This window comes from Oncorhynchus clarkii, chromosome 16, assembly GCF_045791955.1.
Source record: "Oncorhynchus clarkii lewisi isolate Uvic-CL-2024 chromosome 16, UVic_Ocla_1.0, whole genome shotgun sequence".
Classification (NCBI taxonomy): Eukaryota; Metazoa; Chordata; class Actinopteri; order Salmoniformes; family Salmonidae; genus Oncorhynchus; species Oncorhynchus clarkii.
This window is the reverse complement of record NC_092162.1, coordinates 30,417,323-30,440,236: the sequence shown is the minus strand read 5'-3', so window position 1 is coordinate 30,440,236 and position 22,914 is coordinate 30,417,323. Positions and strand designations below refer to the sequence as shown.

Here is a 22,914-nt window from a genome sequence, read left to right as displayed (position 1 = left end):
GCTCATGGCTGGGTTTCTCTTTGTAGTACGTAATAGTTTGCAAGCCCTGCCACATCGACAAGCATCAAAGCCGGTGTAGTAGGATTCAATCTTAGTCCTAAATTGAAGCTTTGCCTGTTTGGCGGTTCTGAGGGCATAAGCATCCGGATTAGTGTCTCGCTCCTTGAAAGCGGCAGCTCTAGCCTTTAGCTCGGTGCAGATGTTGCCTGCAATCCATGGCTTCTAGTTGGGATATGTTCTTACGGTCACTGTGGGGACGACGTCATCGATGCACTTATTGATGAAGCCAGTGACTAATGTGGTATCCTCCTCAATGCAATTGGATAAATCACAGAATTTATTCCAGTCTTTGCTAGCAACACAGTCCTGTAGGATAGCATCCGCGTCATCTGACCACTTCCGGATTGAGCGAGTCACTGGTGCATCCTGCTTCAGATTTTGCTTGTAAGCAGGAATTCGGAGGATTGAATTATGGTCATATTTTCCAAATGGAGGGCGAGAGCGAGCTTTGTACGAGTCTGTGTGGACTAAAGGTGGTCAAGAGGTGTTTTTCCTCTGTTTGAACATGTGACATGCTGGTAGAAATGAGATACAATTAATTTAAGTTTGCCTGCATTAATGTCCCGGCCACTAGGCCACGCTTCTGGATGAGCATTTTCTCTTGTTTCCTTATGGCCTTATACAGCTTGTTGAGTGCAGTCTTAGTGCCAGCGTCGGTTTCTGGTGGGAAATAGATGGCTGCAAAAAATATAGAAGAATATTCTTGGTAGATAGTGTGGTCTAGAGCTTAACATGAGGTACTCTACCTCAGGAGAGCAATACCTCAAGACATTCTTAATATTAGACATTGTGCACCAGCTGTTATTGACAAATAGACACACCCCCACCCCTCATCTTACCAGAGGTAGCTGTTATGTCCTGCCGATGCACGGAAAACCCAGCCAACTGAATTATCCGTGTAGTCATCCAGCCACGACTCTTTGAAACACAGTTTTTAATGTCCCGTAAGATAGTCTCGAACGGAGCTCATACAGCTTATTCTCCAGTGATTGCACGTTGGCTAATGCAAATGGAATTGATGGTAGAGGCAGGTTACCCACTCAGTGACAAATTCTCACAAGGCAACCTAATCTCCACCCCCTGTATTTCCTTATTTTTTTCATGTGAATGACAGGGATTTGGGCCTTGTCTGGGAGCAACACTATGTCCAATTCGAGGTGAATAGCCATAACAAATGATCAATAACAAAGGCTGTATTGAAATCTAACAATACAGTACTTATTATCTTATTATCCAAATGCATTTTAGCCATCTGAGTCAGTGAGGTACAAGTTGATTGCCCTTCCCTATATGCATGCTGAAAGTCAGTAGTTAACTTGTTCTTTAAAAAAATAGCATTGTATTTCGTCAAACACAATTCTCTCCATCATTTTACTAAGAACATGCAGCAAACTGATTGGGCAGCTGTTAGAGCCAGGAAAGAGTGCTTTACTATTTTTAGGTAGCGGAATTACTATAGCTTCCTGACACGCCTATGGACACATACTCTTTAGGCATTGGTTAAAGACATGGCAAATATGGGTGGCAATACAGTTCGCTACCATTCTCAATAGTTTCCCATTTACGTTGTCTATAACTGGTGGCTTATCATTGATGGTTCACTGTACAATGTTGTCATTTCACCAGTGAATTTTTTTTTTTCAAAAACAGCTCATTCAAGAGATTGTTACAAATGACCCATCAACTTCAATGAACGATGGAGATTAATTAATTGGGTTTTCTGCCCATAATATAATTTGAGGTGCTCCAAAATCTTTTCACATTGTTTTTTTTGTCATTTCTTGCTTTAAGATCATTTATTATTTTTTATTGTTCGTATCAGGTTTTGTACATACAATGGGGCACAAAAGTATTTAGTCAGTCACCAATTGTGCAAGTTCTCCCACTTAAAAAGATGAGGCCTGTAATTATCATAGGGACACTTCAACTATGACAGACAAAATGAGGGGGGAAAAAAATCCAGAAAATCACATTGTAGGATTTTTTATGAATTTATTTGCAAATTATGGCGGAAAATAAGTATTTGGTAGATAACAAAAGTTTCTCAATACTTTTATATACCCTTTGTTGGCAATGACAGAGGTCAAACGTTTTCTGTAAGTCTTCACAAGGATTTCACACACTATTGCTGGTATTTTGGCCCATTCCTCCATGCAGATCACCTCTAGAGCAGTGATGTTTTGGGGCTGTTGCTGGGCAACACGGACTTTCAACTCCCTCCAAAGATTTTCTATGGGGTTGAGATCTGGAGACTGGCTAGGCCACTCCAGGACCTTGAAATGCTTCTTACGAAGCCACTCCTTCGTTGCCCGGGCGGTGTGTTTGGGATCATTGCCATGCTGAAAGACCCAGCCACGTTTCATCTTCAATGCCCTTGCTGATGGAAGGAGGTTCACTTAAAATCTCACGATACATGGCCCCATTCCTTCTTTCCTTTACACGGATCAGTCGTCCTGGTCCCTTTGCAGAAAAACAGCCCCAAAGCATGATGTTTCCACCCCCATGCTTCACAGTAGGTATGGTGTTCTTTGGATGCAACTCAGCATTCTTTGTCCTCCAAACACGATGAGTTGAGTTTTTACCAAAAAGTTATATTTTGGTTTCATCTGACCATGTGACATTCTCCCAATCTTCTTCTGGATCATCCAAATGCTCTCTAGCAAACTTCAGATGGGCCTGGACATGTACTGGCTTAAGCAGGGGGACACGTCTGGCACTGCAGGATTTGAGTCCCTGGCGGCGTAGTGTGTTACTGATGGTAGGCTTTGTTACTTTGGTCCCAGCTCTCTGCAGGTCATTCACTAGTAATTTTGTGCCAGATAAGGTTCTGGGATTTTTGCTCACCGTTTTTGTGATCATGTTGACCCTACGGGGTGAGATCTTGCATGGAGCCCCAGATCAGTGGTCTTGTATGTCTTCCATTTCCTAATAATTGCTCCCACAGTTGATTTATTCAAACCAAGCTGCTTACCTATTGCAGATTCGGTCTACAATTTTGTTTCTGGTGTCCTTTGACAGCTCTTTGGTCTTGGCCATAGTGGAGTTTGGAGTGTGACTGTTTGAGGTTGTGGACAGGTCTTTTATACTGATAACAAGTTCAAACAGGTGCCTTTAATACAGGTAACGAGTGGAGGACAGAGGAGCCTCTTAAAGAAGTTACAGGTCTGTGAGAGCCAGAAATCTTGCTTGTAGGTGACCAAATATTTATTTTCCACCATATTTGCAATAAATTCATTCAAAATCCTACAATGTGATTTTCTTAATTTCTCTGTCATAGTTGAAGTGTACCCATGATGAAAATTACACGCCTCATATTTTTAAGTGGGAGAACTTGCACAATTGGTGGCTGACAATACTTTGTTGCCCCAATGTATAGGTAATTTTGTGCCAGATAGTTGTTGTTGTTATGGAGCCTTTTGGACCTAGATTTGGCACTCCGGTACCGCTTGCTGTGCGGTAGCAGAGGGAACAGTCTATGACTTGGGTGACTGAAGTCTTTGACAAAATGTTGGGCTGCCTAGTATATAGGTCCTGAAGCTTGGCCCTAGTGATGTACTGGGCTGTACGCACTACCCTCTGTAGAGACTTAGTAGAGACATACCAGGCAATGATGCAACCGGTCAGGATGCTCTCGATGGTGCAGCGGTAGAACTTTGAGGATCTAGGGACCCATGCCAAATCTTTTCATCCTTCTGAGGGGAAAAGGTGTTGTCTAGCCCTTTTCACAACTTTCATGGTGTGTTTGGACCATGATAGTTTGTTGGGGATGTGGACACCAAGGAACTTGAAACTCTCAACCTGCTCCACTACAGCCCAGTTGATGTGAATGGGGGCGTGTTCAGACCGCGGTTTCCTTTTTATTGCTCACTTTGAGGGAGAGGTTGTTCTGCTGGAACCACACTGCCAGGTCTCTGACCTGTCTATGGGCTGTCTCATTGTCGGTGATCAGGCCTAGCATCGTTCTGTCGTCAGCAAACTTAATGATGTCGGAGTTGTGCTTGGTCACGCAGTTGTGGGTGAACAGGGAGTACAGGAGGGGACTAGCACGCACCCCTGAGGGGCCCCCGTGTTTAGAATCAGAGTGGCAGATGTGTTGCTCCACAACCAGGTGGTAAGGGTTTGCGTCAGGAAGTCCAGGATTCAGTTGCAGAGGGAGGCATTTAGTCCCAGGGTCCTTAGCTTAGTGATGAGCTTTGTGGGCACTATGGTGTTGAATGCTGCGCTACAGTCAATGAACAGCATTCTCACATAAGTGTTCCTTTTGTCCAGGTGGGAAAGGGCAGTGTGGAGTGCGATTGAGATTGCGTCATCTGTGGATTTGTTGGGGCGATATGCAAATTGGAGTGGGTCTTGGGTTTCTGGGATGATGGTGTTGATGTGAGCCATGACCAGCCTTTCAAAGCACTTCATGGCTACCGACGTGAATGCAATGGGGCAGTAGTAATTAAGGCAGGTTACCTTCGCTTTCTTTGGCACAGTGACTATGGTGGTCTGCTTGAAACATGTAAGTCTAACAGATTCGGTCAGGGAGAGGTCGAAAATATCAGTAAAGACACTTGCCAGTTGGTCCGCGCATGCTCTGAGTACACATCCTGGTAATCCGTCTGGCCCTTGTGAATGTTGACCGGTTTAAAGGTCTTGCTCACAACAGCTATGGCCCATCTGGTAGGCTTATGTCACTGGGCAGCTCATGGCTGGGTTTCTCTTTGTAGTACGTAATAGTTTGCAAGCCCTGCCACATCGACAAGCATCAAAGCCGGTGTAGTAGGATTCAATCTTAGTCCTAAATTGAAGCTTTGCCTGTTTGGCGGTTCTGAGGGCATAAGCATCCGGATTAGTGTCTCGCTCCTTGAAAGCGGCAGCTCTAGCCTTTAGCTCGGTGCAGATGTTGCCTGCAATCCATGGCTTCTAGTTGGGATATGTTCTTACGGTCACTGTGGGGACGACGTCATCGATGCACTTATTGATGAAGCCAGTGACTAATGTGGTATCCTCCTCAATGCAATTGGATAAATCACAGAATTTATTCCAGTCTTTGCTAGCAACACAGTCCTGTAGGATAGCATCCGCGTCATCTGACCACTTCCGGATTGAGCGAGTCACTGGTGCATCCTGCTTCAGATTTTGCTTGTAAGCAGGAATTCGGAGGATTGAATTATGGTCATATTTTCCAAATGGAGGGCGAGAGCGAGCTTTGTACGAGTCTGTGTGGACTAAAGGTGGTCAAGAGGTGTTTTTCCTCTGTTTGAACATGTGACATGCTGGTAGAAATGAGATACAATTAATTTAAGTTTGCCTGCATTAATGTCCCGGCCACTAGGCCACGCTTCTGGATGAGCATTTTCTCTTGTTTCCTTATGGCCTTATACAGCTTGTTGAGTGCAGTCTTAGTGCCAGCGTCGGTTTCTGGTGGGAAATAGATGGCTGCAAAAAATATAGAAGAATATTCTTGGTAGATAGTGTGGTCTAGAGCTTAACATGAGGTACTCTACCTCAGGAGAGCAATACCTCAAGACATTCTTAATATTAGACATTGTGCACCAGCTGTTATTGACAAATAGACACACCCCCACCCCTCATCTTACCAGAGGTAGCTGTTATGTCCTGCCGATGCACGGAAAACCCAGCCAACTGAATTATCCGTGTAGTCATCCAGCCACGACTCTTTGAAACACAGTTTTTAATGTCCCGTAAGATAGTCTCGAACGGAGCTCATACAGCTTATTCTCCAGTGATTGCACGTTGGCTAATGCAAATGGAATTGATGGTAGAGGCAGGTTACCCACTCAGTGACAAATTCTCACAAGGCAACCTAATCTCCACCCCCTGTATTTCCTTATTTTTTTCATGTGAATGACAGGGATTTGGGCCTTGTCTGGGAGCAACACTATGTCCAATTCGAGGTGAATAGCCATAACAAATGATCAATAACAAAGGCTGTATTGAAATCTAACAATACAGTACTTATTATCTTATTATCCAAATGCATTTTAGCCATCTGAGTCAGTGAGGTACAAGTTGATTGCCCTTCCCTATATGCATGCTGAAAGTCAGTAGTTAACTTGTTCTTTAAAAAAATAGCATTGTATTTCGTCAAACACAATTCTCTCCATCATTTTACTAAGAACATGCAGCAAACTGATTGGGCAGCTGTTAGAGCCAGGAAAGAGTGCTTTACTATTTTTAGGTAGCGGAATTACTATAGCTTCCTGACACGCCTATGGACACATACTCTTTAGGCATTGGTTAAAGACATGGCAAATATGGGTGGCAATACAGTTCGCTACCATTCTCAATAGTTTCCCATTTACGTTGTCTATAACTGGTGGCTTATCATTGATGGTTCACTGTACAATGTTGTCATTTCACCAGTGAATTTTTTTTTTTCAAAAACAGCTCATTCAAGAGATTGTTACAAATGACCCATCAACTTCAATGAACGATGGAGATTAATTAATTGGGTTTTCTGCCCATAATATAATTTGAGGTGCTCCAAAATCTTTTCACATTGTTTTTTTTGTCATTTCTTGCTTTAAGATCATTTATTATTTTTTATTGTTCGTATCAGGTTTTGTACATACAATGGGGCACAAAAGTATTTAGTCAGTCACCAATTGTGCAAGTTCTCCCACTTAAAAAGATGAGGCCTGTAATTATCATAGGGACACTTCAACTATGACAGACAAAATGAGGGGGGAAAAAAATCCAGAAAATCACATTGTAGGATTTTTTATGAATTTATTTGCAAATTATGGCGGAAAATAAGTATTTGGTAGATAACAAAAGTTTCTCAATACTTTTATATACCCTTTGTTGGCAATGACAGAGGTCAAACGTTTTCTGTAAGTCTTCACAAGGATTTCACACACTATTGCTGGTATTTTGGCCCATTCCTCCATGCAGATCACCTCTAGAGCAGTGATGTTTTGGGGCTGTTGCTGGGCAACACGGACTTTCAACTCCCTCCAAAGATTTTCTATGGGGTTGAGATCTGGAGACTGGCTAGGCCACTCCAGGACCTTGAAATGCTTCTTACGAAGCCACTCCTTCGTTGCCCGGGCGGTGTGTTTGGGATCATTGCCATGCTGAAAGACCCAGCCACGTTTCATCTTCAATGCCCTTGCTGATGGAAGGAGGTTCACTTAAAATCTCACGATACATGGCCCCATTCCTTCTTTCCTTTACACGGATCAGTCGTCCTGGTCCCTTTGCAGAAAAACAGCCCCAAAGCATGATGTTTCCACCCCCATGCTTCACAGTAGGTATGGTGTTCTTTGGATGCAACTCAGCATTCTTTGTCCTCCAAACACGATGAGTTGAGTTTTTACCAAAAAGTTATATTTTGGTTTCATCTGACCATGTGACATTCTCCCAATCTTCTTCTGGATCATCCAAATGCTCTCTAGCAAACTTCAGATGGGCCTGGACATGTACTGGCTTAAGCAGGGGGACACGTCTGGCACTGCAGGATTTGAGTCCCTGGCGGCGTAGTGTGTTACTGATGGTAGGCTTTGTTACTTTGGTCCCAGCTCTCTGCAGGTCATTCACTAGTAATTTTGTGCCAGATAAGGTTCTGGGATTTTTGCTCACCGTTTTTGTGATCATGTTGACCCTACGGGGTGAGATCTTGCATGGAGCCCCAGATCAGTGGTCTTGTATGTCTTCCATTTCCTAATAATTGCTCCCACAGTTGATTTATTCAAACCAAGCTGCTTACCTATTGCAGATTCGGTCTACAATTTTGTTTCTGGTGTCCTTTGACAGCTCTTTGGTCTTGGCCATAGTGGAGTTTGGAGTGTGACTGTTTGAGGTTGTGGACAGGTCTTTTATACTGATAACAAGTTCAAACAGGTGCCTTTAATACAGGTAACGAGTGGAGGACAGAGGAGCCTCTTAAAGAAGTTACAGGTCTGTGAGAGCCAGAAATCTTGCTTGTAGGTGACCAAATATTTATTTTCCACCATATTTGCAATAAATTCATTCAAAATCCTACAATGTGATTTTCTTAATTTCTCTGTCATAGTTGAAGTGTACCCATGATGAAAATTACACGCCTCATATTTTTAAGTGGGAGAACTTGCACAATTGGTGGCTGACAATACTTTGTTGCCCCAATGTATAGGTAATTTTGTGCCAGATAAGCAGCGTTTAGAATGTTTTTCACAAAATCCACCATGGTGGACTTTATGGGCTCTTGAAGCAAATTTGTTCCTTGTGAGGAGAGGGACCTATGTACCAATTTCTAGGACACTAGCTCACACGTGGTGAAGGGCATGAGCTTTTCAATCACTTATTATAGCACCACCATGTGGCTAATTCACATGTCATCTGAAGCAGCGAACAGCTAAACTCAAACATTGTTTACATATTGAGCAATATTCTCTCTGTTTACAATGATCCCAATAGACAATGTATATCAGGCAAACCATGAACCAGATTTGGTCTTTTACGTGTTGACATATAAAACTGTTAAGTGCAAATCTAACCCTTTTAGGTACCATATGAAAATAAGTTGACAATTAGGCTGCAGGAGATGAGCATTACAGGAACATTTTATTAGGTTCATTTTACCAATGTTGCTTGCTAAATTAATGCAGTTGTTCCCATAGACAGTACATGGTTGCTCTATGAATCACTGACCCTGGATAAGCTAGCAACTGGGCTAACTTGGCTAACCTTTTTGGTCAATAATATGTGACCAAGTGGCTCAAATCTGTCTTATGTTTTTACATTTGATAAAAGTAGAGGCTAGGAGCTACAAAAATGGTATATTTTAATTCTGCTTTGAAAGTTGATAAACTTGTAAACTGACTTGAGAAAATGGCCTTTGAATGTTTTAGTACCTGGTGGAGAGCTGTCCTTTGTCACCACCATTCAGCATTGTTCACACCCTCTTAAGCCAGCCCCACACATCTCTTTAAGGATTCACATGTGAGTTAATGTGCTAAACAGTGAGTAGTGTAGTAAAGATTAAGACTAAAAGTGGTAAAAGTATAGCCTACAATAAGGAAAAATTCCAGGTAAACAGAACGTGTCCAGATAAAAATATTTTATACATTTTAGATGACGCTTACCCAGACACCCTTGTCTAAATTGATGAGTCAGGTGAGAAATGCTATAACCCCCAGCCACATCTTGCCAAGTGGATGGGTGTAACGGTTTTCTGGTGAAGGAGAGGCGGACCAAAATGCAGCATGGTTATAATTAATGGTTCTTTAATAATGAAACCATACATGAATAAACTCCAAAAACAAGAACCGTGAAAACCCGAAACAGTCCCATGTGGTACAAACACTGACATAGGCGACAACCACCCACAAAACCCAACACAAACCAGGCTACCTAAATATGGTTCCCAATCAGAGACAATGACTAACACCTGCCTCTGATTGACAACCATATCAGGCCAAACATAGAAATAGACAAACTAGACATGTAACATAGAATGCCCACTCAGATCACACCCTGACCAAACAAAACATAGAAACATACAAAGCAAACTATGGTCAGGGTGTGACAATGGGTCTCCACAGAAGGTGTAAACAGTATAGCCAAATGGTTACTTGCACAGTAGCAATATCAAATATTTATAGTGTCAATATAAATAAAATAATATACAGTATGTAGATGAACAATATCAATAACAACATCAGTGATAGATGAGATCGATATGCATACAATCAAGGGTAAAGTGGCTGAGCAGCAGTCCGTCCGAACCACGCATGAAAAAGGGAATCTATATTTGGAGAGCCTGTTTCGGTCCTGCCCTTGACTTTGGTGCGGGGCATGTTATATCCAAAGCCTCATTGTCGCAAAACTCCCTGATCTTCTCATAAACATACGTTTGTCTAGCTCTGTCCAGTCCAGATGGTGCATGTACAGGCAGATGATCTATGGGAGGGAGGATGTCAGCGTTGCGCAGCAAAGACTCCTTGGCGACAACAACACCAGGCTCCAGAACATTGAAGCTGTAAAACAGGAAATAACAAAGATAATTTGCACAACATCAATTCACCTTCTAAGTTTAGATAAGAATAATAACCTCATACAATGCTATGACAATTATATTCACCTGAAGTGCTGAGTCAGGTGTTGTTGCCAGCCATAGCTTTCTACCAGCACCGTACCATCCTCTTTTTTTGAATCCAAGATGGTGCAGCAGTCGGACGTGTGTTTGTCTTGTCCCATGTAAATAGTCGATCTCATAATTTTTTCCGTATATATTTTAATCTCACTTGCAACACGCACCACCCAGTGTGGTACGGATCTGCTATTTTTATACGTTATAACTGGAACCTCCATCAGAAGCTAGCCAGCTAACTAGCTACTAGCTTGTAGTTACTGTTAGCCACGGCTAGCGGTCTACACCTTTAGCTCGGTCACCGGCCAGATGTAGCTCAGTCAATACCTGCCAGTCTGCACAGCGCGATATTTGACTGCTTTTCTCCACCACATCACTGGATTCCTGCCACAAGCTCTGCGCCGGTACACCTGATCATTGCAGCTCGCTAGCTGCAATCCAGTGGATACTGCTGGCTAATGCCTCTGTCCCGAAGCAAGCACCAGTTAGCCTTGAGCTAGCCTTGAGCTAGGCCCATCTCCTGGCTAGCCGAAGAGGTATACCCACTAATTTGTGGGCTACAATACCTCTTTTGCCTATTGGCCTGGACCCTTTATTGACGACACGGAGCCCCGCCAATCAATCACGACTGGTCTGCTGACATAATCGTCCGATGTGGTTTCAACAGGCTTTTCCGTTGCGTTGTCACTGAAGACCCATCTGCTAGCCCCGGTCCGCTAGCTTTCTGAACGCCATGCCTCCCGCTCGCCTAGCATAGTAGCGACTACCGGACTCACCTATTGCTGCTCATTGGATCCTATGATCACTCGGCTACACATGCCTTTCTCTAATGTCAATATGCCTTGTCTTCTGCTGTTCCGGTTAGTTACAGTTTATTTCACTGTAGAGCCAGCTCAACATGCCTTAGATAGCTCTTTTGTCACACACCCCACACATGGGGAGATCTCACCTGGCTTAGCTGGTGTCTCCAGAGATGCAAGCTCTCTCATCGTCACTCAATGCCTAGGTTTACCCGCACTGTACTCACATCCTACCATACCCTTGTCTGTACATTATGCCGTGAATCTATTCTACCACGCCCAGAAATATGTCCCTTTTATTCTCTGTTCCCAACGCACTAGATCAGTTCTTATAGCCTTTAGCCGTACCCGTATCCTCTGTTCCTCTGGTGATGTAGATGTTAACCATAGTCGGTGAAGAAATGGTGCATGTAGTTGATGACTGCCTGTGCATCGTCCGTGCTGGATGACATGCCTTCATCAATCAAGTAGTTGACTTGTTGTGGCTTTCCTTCACAGCAGACACCAAACACGTAGATGGGATCTGGCTGCATAGAGTCAGAAGAATAGTGCACCTGCAAACAACAAAATAACATTAAGATAAATTCAAATGAACTGTCACACCCCTGTCAGTCCGTCTTTACAGAGCTCGAAAAGCATTTGCCTGCTTCCCATATATGTATATTTTATATTTTGTGTGTGTGTATCTATCCATCTATGTCCTTAATCAGTATAAAATAGGACATATTGCTTACTTGTTGAGCAAAATCAAAGCTGTAAAGCATTCCTGATGTCTTTGCTTACTGATTCAGTAGTGCCCCCAGAGACAACTGCAGGTCTTGACAGGTGGTCTTGCAGTCAGCAACCATCTTCTGGTTGACAGACCGCTCACTCTGAACAAGTGCTTGCTTGGGCCAGCTCTCTTTTTGATGGGAAGCATTAGACCATTCTCCTTTTATTACTGGTGGAAGAGAGTCAGGCGTGTTCTATTGATGCTGAAAGACAAATTCCAGACACAAATATTTTTGCATTGTTATACAATAGATATCCGTAATCACCATCAGACATACCTGGCTAACTTGATAGGTCATGTAATAATTTGGCGAAGTGTAATCTTCTGTTTAGACTTGTAGCTAGCTAGCTAGCTAAACAATGAACCATAATCCCAATCCATAGAGTACTACCAATACAAACAGATTGTCATAGCTAGGTTCAGTGTTAGCTAGCTAACATTAGGCTATAACTAGCAATGCAAATGGCTTTCTGAGATAATATTACTCCACAGCAAGCCAACCATCTTACATCAGCTAGCTAACAGTACACTTTAACTTGGGGTATTTTGTTTAGACATGGAGCGAGCTAGCTAGCTTGCTAAACAATGAAATACAAACTGATTGTCACAGCTAGCTAAAGTTAACCAAATAAGTTCAATGTTAACTATTTAGCTAGCTAACATTAGGCTATAACTAGCAATGCAAATGGATTTCTGAGATAACATTATTCCACAGATCATACACATAATGTTAGCTAGTGAGCCAGCCACATAATGTCAGCTAACCAACTAACAGTAAACTTTAACTTGCAATGAAAACAACTTTGACAAAATTAGAAACGTATAATATCTGAAACTAGACTCTTACCCATATACATGGAAGAACGCTTCACAGCAGACGGCAACCCCTTTCATTAAATAAGACGTCCGGTGTCATTTCTGTTTTGTTTGAACAGCTTGCTTGGCTTTCAAACGCCTCTCCTGTGAAGTCATGACTTGCGACATAGACTAGAATTCTGAAACAAGTCAAATTGTGGTCAGTGGTTTAAATTAATAGTTGTGGTCATTAGTTGTGCTGTTGTGGTCAGGTGTCGTGTTGTTGTGATCAGTAGTTGTGTGGTTGTGGTCAGTAATTATGGTTCTTAGTTGTGGTCAGTAGTTGTGGTCAGTGATTGTGATTATTTGTTGTGATCAGTAGTTGTGTGGTTGTGGTGATTAGTTGTGGTCAGGAATTGTGGGCAGTAGTAGTGTGGATTTGGTCAGTAGTTAGTTATATTGTTGTGGCCAGTAGTTGTGTGGATGTGGTTAGTAGTTGTGGCCAGGAGTTGTGGTCAGTATTTGTGGTCAGTAGTTATGGTCAGTAGTTGTGTGGACGTGGTCCGTAGATGTGGTTGTAAGTTGTGGTCAGTAGTTGTGTGGTTCTGGTTAGTAGTTGTGGTCAGGAGTTGTGGTCAGTATTTCTGGTCAGTAGTTGTGTAATTGTGTGGTTGTGGTCATTAGTTGGTGTCAGTAGTTGTGGGCAGTAGTAGTGTGGATTTGGTCAGTAGTTAGTTATATTGTTGTGGCCAGTAGTTGTGTGGATGTGGTTAGTAGTTGTGGCCAGGAGTTGTGGTCAGTATTTGTGGTCAGTAGTTGTGTGGTTGAGGTCAGTAGATGTGTAGTTGTGGTCAGTAGTTATGTGCTAGTGTTTAGTAGTTGTGGTCAGGAATTGTGGCCATTCCTAGCTGGAGCATTGCTCTCATCTTTTCTATCAACATAGACAGGGTTCTAACTCCTCTAGCTCCAAAATGATATAGGGTGCAGGCCAGGTAGCAGGCAGTTAGTCAGCCTGCCAGCTTAGTGTAGTTTGCCACTGGCACAGTCAGTATAGTCAGCTCAGCTTTCCCCATTGAGGCCACTCAGCTTTCCCTATTCTGTGCCTCGATATAGGTCGGGCAAAACTAAATATAGCCATGTTCACCTTGGCAATCTCACTAGAATAGGGCCCTCATCCATTCCTCTGAAAAAGATTGCGATCTCTCACATCTCAAAATAGGGCTACTTAATGTTAGATCCCTCACTTCCAAGGCTTGATGAAACTACTATGCTAAATGAGGCCTCTCCTCCTAGTTACACCATGCATACCCCACAAGACATTCCACAAGAGGTCTCTTCACAGTCCCCAAGTCCAGAACAAACTATGGTTGGTGCACAGTACTACATAGAGACATGACTTCATGGAACTCTACTCCACATCAAGTAACTGATGCAACCTGTAAAATTTGATTTAAAAAAACGTATAAAAGGGCCTCCCGAGTGGCGTAGTGTCTAAGGTGGAGGTTAGGGGAGGATTTGGCCGGCATCGTGCCATCGTGCACTAGCGACTCCTGTGGCGGGCTGGGCGCAGTGCACGCTGACACGGTCGCCAGGTGCACAGGGTTTCTTCCGACACACTGGCTTCCGGGTTAAGTGGGCACTGTGTCAAGAAGCAGTGGGGGTTGTGTTTCGGAGGACACACGGCTCTCGACCTTCGCCTCTCCCAAGTCCATACGAGAGTTGCAGCGATGAGACAAAACTGTAACCACCAATTGGATACCACGAAATTGTGGGGAAAAATGGGGGAAAAAAACGATAAAAAAATAAAAAATACACCTTATTGAACAGCGGGGACTGTGAAGCAACACATACATAGGCACAGACACATGCATACACATACAAACTATACACACACGTACACATGGATGTTTTATTGTAGATATGTGGTAGTGGTGGAGTAGGCACCTGAGGGCACACAATGTGTTATGAAATCTGTGAATGTATTGTAATGTTTTTAAAATTGTATAATTGCCTTAATTTTGCTGGACCCCAGGATGAGTAGCAGCTAATGGGGATCCATAATAAATACAAATACCACATCCCCCATGCATCCCGCAAAGACGGAGGTGTTGCTGACATTTACAAAAGCACATTTAAATTTACAAAAAACAAAATTAATGCCTTTGTACTTTGAGTTTCTGGTCATGAAATCTATGCAGCCTACTCAATCACTTTTTAGAGCTACTGTTTACAGGACTCCTGGGCCACATACAGCGAACTCACTGAGTTCCTTGAATTCCATTCGGACCTTGTAGTCATGGCAGATAATATTTGAATATTTGGTGACTTCAATATTCACATGGAAAAGACCGCAGACCCCCTCCAAAAGGCTTTCATAGCCATCATCGTCTCCGGACCCACTCATTGCCACAGTCATACCTTGGATCTAGTTTTGTCCCATAGAATGAATATTGTGGATCTAAATGTTTTTCCTCATAATCCTGGACTATCGGACGACCATTTTATTACATTTGCAATCACTACAATAATCTGCTCAGAACCCAATTAATCATCAAAAGAAGCCAGCCTGTGATGTGTACACAGTCTTTTTGTGATAAGTGCTGGATACCTGAGGCGGCTTCTTAGAGAAAGCATCGTAAATGCCAACTTTGCCGTCATCGGTTCCAAAAGCTAAGGATCCTTCTTAGCCGTGCTACAAATTCTCGGACAACCCCAAAATTCCTAGATGCCCTTGAAGACTCTCTCCACCTACCCAAGGACGTTGGAGTACAAAAATCGGTTAACCACCTAACTGAGGATCTACATTTAACCTTGCGTAATACCCTAAATTCAGTCGCACCCCTAAAAACAAAAAACATTTGTCCCGAAAAATTTGATCCCTGGTAAACAGATAATACCCGAGCCCTGAAGCAAGCTTCCAGAAAATTGGAACGGAAATGCCTCTCCCCCAAACTGAAACTCTTCTGACTAGCTTGGAAAGACATTACCATGCAATATCAAAGATTCCTCACTGCTGCTCGATCATTCTATTTTTCCAACCTAATTGAGGAGAATAAGAACAACCAAAATTTATTTTTGACAATGTTGCAAAGCTAACTAAAAAGCAGCATTCACCAAGAGAGGATAGCTTTCACTTCAGTAGTGATGAACTTCTTTGACGAAAAGATCATGATCATTAGAAAGCAAATTACGGACTCCTACTTAAATCTGCGTATTTCTCCAAAGCTCAGTTGTCCTGAGTCTGCACAGAACTGCCAGGACCTAGGATCAATTGAGACCGTCAAGTTTTTTAATCTTATATCTCTTGACACATTCATGAAAACAGTCATAGCCTCTAAACCTTCCAGCTGCATACTGGACTCTATTCCAACTAAACTACTGAAAGAGCTACTTCCTGTGCTTGGCCCTCCTATGTTGAACATAGTAAATGGCTCCCTATCCTCCAGATATGTATCAAACTCATTAAAAGTGGCAGTAATAAAGCCTTTCCTGAAAAAGCCCAACTTTAACCCCCAAAAAACAAAAAACTATTGGCCTATATCGAATCTCCCATTCGGCTCAATTTTTTTTTTAAGCTCACTGCCTTCCTAAAGACAAATAATGTATACGAAATGCTTCAGTCTGGTTTTCGACCCTATCATAGCACTGAAACTGCACTCGTGAGGGTGGTAAATTACCTTTTAATTAATGGTGTCAGACCAAGGCTCTGCATCTGTTCTCGTGCTCCTAGACCTTAGTGCTGCTTTTGACACCATCGATCACCACATTCGATCACCACATTCTTTTGGAGAGATTGGAAACCCTAATTGGTCTACATGGACAAGTTCTTGCCTGGTTTAGATTTTATATCTGTTGGAAAGATATCAGTTAGTCTCTGTGGATTGTTTGTCCTCTGACAAATCAATTGTACGTTTTGGTATTCCTCAAGGTTCTGTTTTAGGGCCACTATTGTTTTCACTGTACATTCTACCTCTTGGTGATGTCATTCAGAAACACAATGTCAACTTTCACTGCTATGCAGACGACACCCAGCTATTTATTTCGATGAAACGTGGTGAAGCCCCAAAATTCCCTACCCTGGAAGCCTGTGTTTCAGACACAAGGAAATGGATGGAGGCACATGTTTTACTTTTAAACTCAAAACAAAGATGCTAGTTCTAGTTCCCAAGAAAAATTGATCTGCTGTTGGATCTGTCAATTAATCTTGATGGTTGTATGGTCGTCTCAAATAAAACTATGAAGGAATTGGGCATTACCCTGGACCCTGAACTCTCTTTTGACGAGCACATCCAAAATATTTCAAGCACAGCTTCTTTCCTTCTATGCTACCTTGTCCCAGACCTACTATTTTTGACTCTCTCTCTCTCTCTCTCTCTCTCTCTCTCTCTCTCTCTACAGCACCTGCTGTTTGACCACTTAATGCTTGGCTATGAAAAGCCAACTGACATCTACTCATGAGGTACTGACCATCCTCTACAACCACTACGATTATTATTTGACCCTGCTGGTCATCTATGAACATTTGAACATCTTGAAGATGTGGCCTTAATGGCCACGTACTCTTATAATCTCCACCCGGCAGAGCCAGAAGAGGGCTGACCACCCCTCAGAGGCTGGTTCCTCTTTAAGTTTCTTCCTAGGTTCCTACATTTCTAGGGAGTTTTTCCGAGCTACACTGCTTCTACATTTTCATTGCCTACTGTTTGAGGTTTCAGGCTGGTTTTCTGTAAAGCACTTTGTGACATCTGCTGATATAAAAAGTGCATTATAAATATATGTGATTGATTGATTGAGTAGTACGTGGTTGTGGTCATTAGTTGTGGTCAGTAGTTGTGTGGTCAGTAGTTGTGTTGTTGTGGTCAGTAGTTGTGTGTTTGTGGTCAGTAGTTGTGTGATTGTGGTTAGTAGTTGTGGTCATTCGTTGTGGTCAGTAGTTGTGTGATTGTGGTCAGTAGTTGTGGTCATTAGTTGTGGTCAGTAGTTGTGTGGTCAGTAGTTGTGTTGTTGTGGTCAGTAGTTGTGTGGTTGTGGTCAGTAGTTGTGTGATTGTGGTCATTAGTTGGGGTCAGTAGTTGTGTGGTTGTGGTCATTAGTTGTGGTCAGTAGTTGTGTGGTCAGTAGTTGTGTTGTTGTGGTCAGTAGTTGTGTGGTTGTGGTCAGTAGTTGTGTGATTGTGGTTAGTAGTTGTGGTACCTTTTAATTAATGGTGTCAGACCAAGGCTCTGCATCTGTTCTCGTGCTCCTAGACCTTAGTGCTGCTTTTGACACCATCGATCACCACATTCGATCACCACATTCTTTTGGAGAGATTGGAAACCCTAATTGGTCTACATGGACAAGTTCTTGCCTGGTTTAGATTTTATATCTGTTAGAAAGATATCAGTTAGTCTCTGTTGTGATCAGTAGGTGTGTGATTGTGGTCAGTAGTTGTGGTCATTAGTTGTGGTCAGTAGTTGGGTGGTTGTGGTCAAAAGTACATTGTTGTTGTCAGTAAATGTGGTTAGTGGTTTTGGTCAGTAATTGTGGTCATTAGTTGTTGTCAGTAGTTGTGTAGTTGTGGTCAGTAATTGTGGTCAGTGGTTTTGCTTAGTAGTTGTGGTAATTAGTTGTGGTCAGTAGTTGTGTTGTTTTGGTCAGTAATTGCTGTCTTTAGTTGTGGTCAGTAGTTGTGTGGTTCAGTAGTTCAGTAGCTGCGTTGAGACAATGAATCATCAATGACCCAAGCCCAGCTCAGGTAATCAATACCATTATGACGCAGAGTTGTCATAATGCTTCAGAAAATGTACATTACACCAGGGGAGTCGGTAGACACAATATAAGTAACCTACTTCATGTCCCTTTATCTTCCCTGAATGCCTCTACTGATCCTACAGCTATTGTATGCAGTAATCATTATGCCTGTGAACCAGATTTATACTGTTAGCACTAAGCTGGTGTGCCCTAGGAGGAAGTCCACTGTGTGCAGCTCACCCTGTACTAACATAAAGAACATGAGCACATCTACTGCTGATCATCTTCCTTGTAAAGCAATAAAAGCAAGAAAGCATCCCAGAAGAAAAGTGCTCAAATTTGCCAACGTTAATTTTAACAATATAGCTTAAAGAAACAAGGTTTATGAAATCAATAATTTTCTAGCAACAGATGACATTCATATCCTGACTATCTCTGAAACTCACTTAGATAATACCTTTGATGATACAGTGGATGTCACGCCCTGACCGTAGAGAGCTTTATATGTCTCTATTTTGGTTTGGTCAGGGTGTGATTTGGGTGGGCATTCTATGTCCCTTTGTCTATGATTTGTATTTCTGTGTGTTTGGCCGGGTGTGGTTCTCAATCAGAGGCAGCTGTCTATCGTTATCTCCGATTGAGAACCATACTTAGGTAGCCTTTTTCCCACCTGTATTTGTGGGTAGTTTTCCATGTATAGTTGCCTGTGAGCACTACGTTGGTGGCACTTTTTCGTTTGTTTTTGTTGGCGACAACTTATAATAAAGAAGTATGTACTCTCACCACACAGCACCTTGGTCCTCTCCCTTCTGAATGACAGTGGTAGCAATACAAGGTTCTGGTGGGAAGCTGCTATAGACCACCAAGGGCAACAGTATCTGGATAACATGTGTGAAATGCTTGATAATGTATGTGATATCAACATATTTTCTGGGTGATTTAAATATTGACTGGCTTTCATCTAGCTTCCCCTTAAGAAAAAGCTTCAAACTGCAACCAGGTTCAGGTTATAAGTCAACCTACCAGGGCAGTTACAAACAGCATAGGAATGAAATCATCAACATGTATTGATCACATCTTTACTAATGCTGCAGAAATGTGCTTGAAAGCAGTAGCCATATTTAGGAAAACCAAAGTTCCACAGGCTATGCCTAATTTAATGTATAAGAGGTCATAGATGTTTTGTAGTGACTCCTATGTTATTGATGTAAAGAATATCTGTTGGTCTGTGGTGTATAATGAGGAGCAAACAGACACTGCACTTGACACATTTATGAAATTGCACCAGTTAAAGAAAATGTGTGTAAAAACTGTTAAATCCCCATGGATTGAAAAATTGTATGGTTGAGGGGGATGTGTAACTACTTAACTAAGCAAGTCAGTTAATAACACATTCTTAATTACAATGACAGCCTACCAGAGAACAGTGGGTAAATTGCCTTGTTCAAGGGCAGAAAGACAGATTTTTACCTTGTCAGCACAGAGATTTGATCAAGCAACCTTTCAATGACTGGCCCAACGCTGTAACCACTAGGCTACCTGCCACCCCTTAATGAGGGATGAGGCAAAAGGAATGTCAAATAAACTTGTTGCAAATTGAGAAATCGTGTGACTAAATTGAATGAAAAGAAGGAGAAACTACACTATGAAACAAGGATAAATTACATAAAGAATGAAGGTAAAAAGCTTTGGAACACCTTAAATGACATTTTTGGAAAAAAGGAAAACTCAGCTCCATTATTCATTGAATCAGATGGTTCATTCATCACAAAACCAACTGATATTGCCAACTACTTTAATGATTTTTTCATTGGCAAAATTAGCAAACTTAGGCATGACATGCCAGCAGCAAATGCTGACATGACACAACACATCCAAGTTTTTCTGACCAAATTATGAAAGACATGCATTGTGATTTTGAATTCCGTAAAGTTAGTGTGGAAGAGGTGAAATAATGTTTGTTGTCTATCAACAATGACAAGCCCCGGGGTCTGACAACTTGGATGGAAAATTATTGAGCATAATAGCGGACAGTATTGCCACTCTTATTTGCCATATTTTCAATTTAAGCCTACTAGAATGCGTGCAAAGAGTATCTGTTGGTCTGTGGTGTGTAATGAGGAGCAAACAGACACTGCATTTGACACATTTATAACATTGCTTTTTCCAGTTACTAATAAGCATGCACCCATTAAGAAAATGACTGTAAAAACTGTTAAATCCCTGTGGATTGATGAGGTATTGAACAATTATATGGTTGAGAGGGATGAGGAAAAAGGTATGGCAAATAAGTCTGGCAGCCCAACTGATTGGCAAACTGCTTGGAGTAACCCTAGATTGTAAACTGTCATGGTCAAAACATATTGATACAGAAGCAGCTAAGACGGGGAGAAGTCTGTCCATAATAAAGCGATGCTCTGCCTTCTTAATAATACTATCAACAAGGCAAGTCCTACAGGCCCTAGTTTTGTCACACCTGGACTACTGTTAAAACCTGTTTGGGATAGGGGGCAGCATTTTCACTTTTGGATGAAATGTGTGCCCAGAGTAAACTGCCTCCTACTCAGTGCCAGATGCTAATATTTGCAAATTATTATTAGTATTGCACAGCGGAACTAGCGGAACCCCTCGACAACATTCCGCTGAAAAGGCAGCGTGCGAAATTCAAAATGATTTTTAGAAATATGTAACTTTCACACATTAACAAGTCCAATACAGCAAATGAAAGATAAACTTGTTAATCTACCCATCGTGTCCGATTTCAAAAATGCTTTACAGCACAACATATGATCATGTAAGGGAATACCCCCCTGATTTGTACAAAAATGAATGTCAAAATATTGGCATTGGACAAACCATGTACACGATGTCCAATACCACCCAAAGCGGCGTTGATTCGTGCAAAGTATATGGCAAATGCCATATGGCAATTGCCAATTGTAACACCTCAAAAATCCAACAGTGTTGGAGTGCGCTCCACCTGGGTTTTTCATATTGGAAATGCAACCCAAGTCAACATCCAAAAGAAAAATTTTGAAAAAATGATATTTTTTTCAAAAACTTTTTACCCCTTAAAAAAGTGCTTTCTGGGCCTTTTTTCGAATTTATTTCGCTTTTTTTGTCAATTACACATGTGTAAGAACTGTATGAATATACTTTTGTCCAATTTTGATATCAATTTTTTTTTTTTTTAATTACATGCGCATAAGGCATATGTTTTGTCCATTTGCAATATGATTTCATAGGAAGTCAAAAGTCAAAAGTCAAAAATGTCAAAATTTGGTAAAAAACTTCACACATCCTTAAAAAAGTGCTTTCTGGACCGTTTTTCAAAATTCTTTCAATTTTTATGTCAATTACACATGTATAAGAACTTTATCAACATACTTTAGTCATACTTTATTATCATTTTTTTTTTTTTTTACTAGTGCATAAGGCATATGTTTTCTCCATTTGGAATATGATTTCATAGGAAGTCAAAAGTCAAAGTCAAAAGTAACGATTTTCCACCGTGCAACTGGTGATCTGAAATGTGCAACTGGTGATCTGAAATGTGCAACTGGTGATCTGAAATGTGCAACTGGTAACCCAAAAAAAAATAATTTGATTCTATGTTTCCTTACTTTTTCAAAGTCACTGTGCATTTGCAATATGTTTTAATGGGCAGGTACCATCACGAATTTGTCATGCTATAAAAATCCTGCAGGAATGTGAAATTGACTGGCCCGATGAACTCGGGATGGCTTTGCAGTGATTCTGGGTCATCTCAATCGCTCGTTTGGGTTGATTTCAGAATGTCGCTTTTGGTGATGTTTTTTCACTATAGAATCATATTGCAAATGCACGTGCAACTGCTCACCCAAAAAAAAAATGTTTAGATTTTTTTTGTTTATGTTTCCTTACTTTTTCAAAGTCACTGTGCATTTGCAATATGTTTTTTCACTATAGAATCATATTGCAAATGCACATGCAACTGGTCATCCCCCCAAAAAAAATTTAGATTTTTTTTGTTTATGTTTCCTTACTTTTTCAAAGTCACTGTGCATTTGCAACATGTTTTTTCACTATAGAATCATATTGCAAATGCACGTGCAACTGGTCATCCCCCAAAAAAAAATTTAGATTTTTTTTGTTTATTTTTCCTTACTTTTTCAAAGTCACTGTGCATTTGCAATATGTTTTTTCACTATAGAATCATATTGCAAATGCACATGCAACTGGTCATCCCCCCCAAAAAAATTTAGATTTTTTTTATGTTTCCTTACTTTTTCAAAGTCACTGTGCATTTGCAATATGTTTTTTCACTATAGAATCATATTGCAAATGCACATGCAACTGGTCATCCCCCCAAAACAATTTTAGATTTTTTTTGTTTATGTTTCCTTACTTTTTCAAAGTCACTGTGCATTTGCAATATGTTTTTTCACTATAGAATCATATTGCAAATGCACGTGCAACTGGTCATCCCCCCAAAAAAAATTTAGATTTTTTTTGTTTATTTTTCCTTACTTTTTCAAAGTCACTGTGCATTTGCAATATGTTTTTTCACTATAGAATCATATTGCAAATGCACGTGCAACTGGTCACCCAAAAATAAAATTTTTGGATTTTTTTTGTTTATGTTTCCTTACTTTTTCAAAGTCACTGTGCATTTGCAATATGTTTTTTCACTATAG

At 41.3% G+C, this 22,914-nt stretch overlaps 1 protein-coding gene and 1 long non-coding RNA gene across 3 annotated transcripts in view; both read right to left on the bottom strand.

Moving 5' to 3' along the window:
* LOC139368308 (carboxypeptidase N, polypeptide 1) overlaps positions 1–22,914 on the bottom strand; it is a 158,844-nt gene that overhangs the window by 73,689 nt on the left and 62,241 nt on the right. The window lies entirely within an intron of this gene.
* On the bottom strand, positions 11,301–12,850 carry LOC139367554 (uncharacterized). Its single transcript, XR_011626873.1, has 3 exons — positions 12,561–12,850; positions 11,725–11,915; positions 11,301–11,495 (listed from the first exon to the last, which is right to left on the bottom strand). It is a non-coding gene; the product is annotated as an uncharacterized lncRNA (long non-coding RNA).